Source organism: Macaca nemestrina, chromosome 9 (genome assembly GCF_043159975.1).
Source record: "Macaca nemestrina isolate mMacNem1 chromosome 9, mMacNem.hap1, whole genome shotgun sequence".
Lineage (NCBI taxonomy): Eukaryota > Metazoa > Chordata > Mammalia > Primates > Cercopithecidae > Macaca > Macaca nemestrina.
The window spans coordinates 56,906,192-56,912,658 of record NC_092133.1 but is presented as its reverse complement, the minus strand read 5'-3'; positions in this window follow the sequence as shown (position 1 = coordinate 56,912,658).

Here is a 6,467-nt window from a genome sequence, read left to right as displayed (position 1 = left end):
GGCATCACCACAGGTACTTGCAGGAGCTGTGATCCCGGGACATGGCAGGCTGATGCATGCAACCCTGAAAAAGGGCTGCAGGAATTTCTCTTTACCGGCCAAAGTGACATGTGGCAACGGCATAAACCAGTTTGCAGCTTCTATGGCTTGCTAACCTTGAAATGAATTTTCAAAAATGGGGGGTATTTACATTCATTCAAATTCTACACATAATTTTAAAATAAAATTTAAAAATTACTCATAAACTTTATATTTTACATTTGCATAAATATATACAAATGCAACCATCCTATATTATCATAGATTATCTAGTTTTTAATGTATCCATAAACACATTGCTTTACACCAAGCCCAATAACTAGTGGTTGGCAAATAAGAAAAGAAGCAACAAATGCTATGCACTCCAGAAAACATAAAGAGGTACTGGCAGCACAACCAAACACAAAGGGTACTTATTTAAATCCACTTGGTCCATAAGGCAAGTGATGGAAGAAGATAAATAGCTGACTAATACCTAATATTTAAATTCTAGACAAAACATTTCAGCGCAAATCAGGAAGTGCTTTATTTACTCTGATCCAAGTCAAAGGTAGCTGGATAATTAGTTTTCTTTAAACAACATTCAGCTTTGCTGACATCTCGTTTTCCAAAAGCAGCTGCTAGCCAAATATAGTATTGTTTATTCACTCCCTGGAAGGCTGTTTTTAAAAAGCACTTCTGCTAAAAATGTTGCATCACATAATTGGAGATAACAGGAAAAGTAGGAGTTGCTGTTTGTATTTAAATAAACATCTGCTCAAAAGTCCAGTTTTCTGTTTGTGAATAATCCTTTTATTTTATGCCATTAGGCACACTGAATTATTGTTTATTCCTTGCTTTTTGCACATGCTAGGAAATATTCCAAACATGGTAATGCATGAGATATTTCTCCTGAAAACACGATAAAAGAGATGAAGTTGAGCTCTTTGCCTTTTTCCTTTACTGTACATACGTTAGATGTTTCTGTGCCAGTGACTTTATGAATATGCAATATTAACTATCACAATACCTCTTATCTGGTACATGCTTTTAATTAAACTGAAGTTGGATAAAGTTAGCTTTTTGTTGCTATGTTTGGACTATGGCTATTTAAAAATACCTGCGGTATATGAGTTAAATCTCCAATTACCCTCCAAAGAAAGGTAGAGAATGAAAATTATTGTTGCTTTTACAGAGAACACACCCAGTACTTAGCATTGCAACATGCTTGGTCTATAGCTATTTGCACTGTAGACTGTGAATGCTTTTACACATCTAATTTCACTGAAAACCCATTCTATGCAACTTTCTCTTCCATTTTCTCCTCACTGGTCATTTGAATTCTCTTTTGCCTGGACATTTTATCCTCAAAATACACAATTTCTTCCTTGACCTCATGATGCCAATCTAAAACAGAGTAGAAATCTTTTTAAACTGGAGATCAGAAAACCCAGGTTCTATTTCTCACTCTGTTGCTGAGATCTGAAGGTTCCTCACTGGGAAAATAAAGACTGCATTGAATGATGTTCAACATCCAATTCCATTTTAAAATTTTGATTTCACTAAGTAGGAAATGAGATTTATTGCTAAAAGCAGGTGGGTTACATAGTGAATGCCAAAATTTGGCGCAATGGAGGCGAGGTGTTTGCTCTTGGGGGTTATCCTAGCTGCCATGACCTTCGTTAGCATGGATAATTAAGAGTTCCCAAACATTGCATTTGTCATCTAGTTCATGGGGTTTCAGACCAATGTTGAATGGTCAAAAATTTAGCATTTTGTGCTCATCTGGGAAATTGCAATCTTTTTATGTTCTGAGCCATTTTCTGTTACTGCGTGTGCATGAGAAGTATTTTAAACAAGAAGCCAAAGCACATTTCTAAAACTGTTCAGATTCTAGCAAGAAGATTTAAGATGGAGCAAATGCTCTGCTTCCCATTTGGATCCTAGAAGCAGTGAACACACTTCATGAAGAATACATTTATATTTTCTTGCACATAAATACATTTGTCATGATACCAAAACCATTGAGACAAATGGTTATGTTCAGTTGGGAAATGTATCTTTTCTCTCTGCATTAGAAAGAATGTGTTATGGTGTACTTATTCTTGTGGTTTTATAGTTCAGAGCATTTTTAGAGTATAGGAAGCTTCTGTCTATTGAAATAGCATGTGGCCCTTAATTACTATAAAGCTCTTTACAAATATAAAGAACTACTAATACTCATTAGCAAATAAATTCTCCAAATACATTCTGCTTTTGTAATTGCATTATTTCCTCAACAGAGAAGTATAGCATGGTTTTGAAATCATAATAAGGAATGAATGCCTGTAGAAAACTGTATTTTACAGATTTCTACTCTTGACTGGTAAAGAGTAGGTACCATATATAAACATTCCTCAGAAGTTTGTATTAAATAGGTCCTTTGAAAGATCAGTACGTATAAAATCAACTTATATCAGTACCATCATACACAACTTTTACTAGAAGCTGCATTTAAAAACAGTAACTAGGCCAGGCACAGTGGCTCATGCCTGTAATCCCGCAGTTTGGGAGGCCGAGACGGATGGATCACAAGGTCAGCAGTTCGAGACCAGCCTGACCAATATGGTGAAACCCTGTCTCTACTAAAAATACAAAAAAATTAGCTGGGCATGGTGGCGGGCGCCTGTAATCCCAGCGACTTGGGAGGCTGAGGCAGAAGAATCGCTTGAAACCAGAAGGTGGAGGTTGCAGTGAGCCAAGACTGCGCCACTGCACTCTAACCTGGGCAATAAGAGCAAAACTCCGTCTCAAAAACAAACAAACAAACAAACAAACAAAAACGGTATGAGCAATATACAAAAAGCTTTTAAAGAAGGAATTTGAGATGTTTAATTATGGAATGATTTATAACTACAAGAGTGCTTAAATTGAGGGTTTTAAAAAAATTATTTATCCAATTGCTGTCTTAGTATTGACAGCTGTATTTGTTGGGGCTCTACTCATTAACTATTAGTTATGATTAGTTGAGGTTTAAATGACAGAAATCCAACTGAAAGTAGGTTCAGACAACACACACACCCTCCTGCACCTAGGAGGAATACCGGACAGCTCACAAATAGTAAGGCAGTATTGCAGGAACCAGGGCCTCGGGACCAGACCAAGGACATCATGCTCCTAGGGATCTTTCTCGTCTCAGCTAGCTCCAGAATAGGGATGTTTCTCAGGCTCTTCAGTTACGTCATCCTAATTTAGCAAGGTCGGTAGAACTTCATTCCTGTTTTGTAGAGGGGGGTCTCGCTATGTTGCCCAGGCTGATCTTGGAACTCCTAGGCTCAAATGATCCTCCTGCCTTGGCTTCCCAGTGTGCTAGGATTACAGGTGTGAGCCACCATGCCTGGTCTCCTGAAGTTCATTCTCAACATTTCTATAGCAAAAAGGGCCCTGGGTCTTGCGAGGTCATTTGCCTATGCCTTGCACCGATTTACTGCTGCTGGGTTATGGCATACTGTGATGGATTCAACCTGGGTCACCCTTGTGAACAAGGAGTGGAGAGCCGGCATTTAAAGCCCCATGAGGACCACAAACAGTAGAGTTCCACAATTAAAAGGGGACATTGCTGCCTAAACAAGATAGGAAAACCAGCTGGACTGGAAACTGCATCTTACTTTGATGACCTTGGTCTTTTCAATCTTGAGGCAGGTTTCTGATGATTTGTCTGGAGATTCAGTGCTAATGAGAGGTCTGTAGGTTTGTGCTATTGGTTTTGGTGCTTCTGGGCCTGTCTGGATTGCATTTTTTTTTTTTTTTTTTTTTTTTTGGTGGAGGGGACAGTCTTGTTCTGTCACCCAGGCTGGAGTGCAGTGGCATGATCTTGGCTCACAGCAACCCCCACTTGCTGGGTTCAAGTGATTCTCCTGCCTCAGCCTCCCGAGTAGCTGGGGCTCCAGGTGCCTGCCACCACACCCAGCTAATGTTTGTATTTTTAGGAAAGACAGGGTTTCACAATGTTGGTTGGGCTGGTCTCAAACTCCTGACTTCAGGTGATTCACCAGCCTGGGCCTCCAGAAGTGCTGGGATTACAGGCAATGAGCCACTGCACCTGGCCTGCATTAACTTTAGCATTTGCCTGTTCCTTTCCTCTTAAGTCTTGGAAACTAAATATACATTCTCTTTAGGGATTTATCTTGGGAACCAAGATGACGCAAAGACCAGTCTCAACTCAGAAAGCTCTGAAATCCCATGGTCTGGCACTTACTAGCCTTGTGACCTTCCACAAGTTACTTAATCTCTAAGTCTTAGTTTCATCCTCTGTAAAATGAAGGTGCCCACTCCCTGATATGGTTGGAAGAAAAAAACAAAATGTATATAAAGCATAGTGGCAGCTCCTAATGGATGAGCTGTAATTAGTAGTTATTACTAAAGGTGAGGTGTCTCTACCTTTGGACATTAAGGACTGGAATTGGATCTAAGGCTCAAGATATTAGACAAAGACATAAGAATGAAAAAGACACAGCCCCTTCCGTCACTGGACTTACACTTTAGTAAGGGAGAAAATGGATGTGCCTATGTGTAATGAAAGGAAAAAAAATGTTATAAAAGGTAATATAAGGAAAAAGGGCTGAGAGTTCAAAGGAAAAATATATTATCACATGCCAAGCACTTTACCTGTACTCTCAATTTAAGGGATTTAAGTGCCAATTACTGTTGCAAAGCAACAGCTGTAACTGCCCAATTGTAATGCATTGAAAAACGCTGAATGCAGGACATTTAGGACGTCCTATATATATGCAGGATGCTCAGCAACCCTATCTCCATCCCTCATGTCAAACCTACAAAGTATGTACTCATTCCCATTGCACAATAGAGGAGAGAGATGCTGACTAACTTGTTCAACTACAGACAGAAATGGTAGAACTAGGAATTGCTCTTATCTAACTCTGAAGCCTGGAATCTTCACATTATACTACACACTTCTCAGGGATGACAATGAAAGATTTAGGTTCTGATTCCAGTTCAGCCTCTAAATGTAGCCTGACCTTTGATTTCTCCTTCTGTACCTCTGTGCTTTTGTCTACAAACCTGGCAAGCTGACCAAATAGCTGAGCTTCTGTTTAGCTCTCTGTAATTCTGGGAATTGCCTATGTAGTGATTTTTCAAAGTGTGGTCCCTTAACCGGGTCAGCATCATTACCTGGGAACTTGCTAGGAAAGTATATTCTTAGGCCACAACAGACCCACTGAATCGAAAAACAGAATGGGTTCAGCAATCTGTTTCAACAAGTTCTTCAGGAGATCTTAATCCGAGTGTGAAAACCAGCATTCTAAAATGCAGCTATTGATTCTCAAATGTTGCTATTGCTTCTAAAATGCTATTGTTTGTGGTTCCTTAGTCCATGACTCTCAGGTACACTTTAATTTTGTTTTAAAGAGATGAGGTCTTGCCATGTTGCCCTGGCTGGTCTCAAACTCCTGGGTTCAAGTGATTCTCCCACCATGCTGGGATTACAGGCATGAGTTACTGTGCCCAAGCCCAGGTACATTTCTTTCGAAGATTTTAAGGCATCTTAGACACATACAATTTATACTATGGCACAGAGATGACAATGTATACTATTGCTTCCAAATCCATTAAATTTCATCTCCTACCCCTAACAAACTAGTCACAATCCATGCCACTACCATTTTCCTTCCTACCTTTTCCTTCTCCTGGGACCTAGTTTTTAGTCTGAAATACCTCTCCCTCTTCAGTCTTCTCAGCTTTAATTTACCCCTCTATCTTTTCACTGTCCCCATTAGTCATGCTTCACTCTAGCCATCTTGTCCCAAACCCATTTAAACAATGCCCTCTACTCTCTTCACTCCAAATCCCACACACGTCTTTGTCCACAATGCAAAATGAGTATGGTCCTGTGAAAACTCACTGACTCGTTTGAATATGGCAATTATTTAAACATGAATGAAACTGAAGTTGACATATGAACTAGTTTGCCAAAGGAACTAATGTTTAAAAAAAAAAAAAAAAAAAAAAGTTCTGCCTAATAGAGTTTTCAAATCTCCTCAAGTGCTTTAAAATATTTTGCTAAAATTAAAAACTATTTTACCCTGTTAATCTAAGTCCCCAAAAGACGCTTTATTGGGCCATTTTATTAAACTCTCAAATACCATTTTTTCAAAAACTTTTACTTTATATAGGCCATGCCCAAATAAATTAGTAAAGATTTCACTGCTGTGCTCACATATATGAAGCCTATACTAGTATACGTACGAAATATGCAGCTTTCTCCCCTCCACTAAAGAGTGCAAACTCAGAGAAATAGAGTAACTTTAAAGATATTGCATGATGTCATTAAATTTTAAGACAACTAAAACCAAATATAGGCCCCAAATGGTCAAACTCACCACTACTGATGACAATGGAATTCATCTAAATCAGCTTGGGGAGAGCTTTTGAAAAAACACATTATTGGG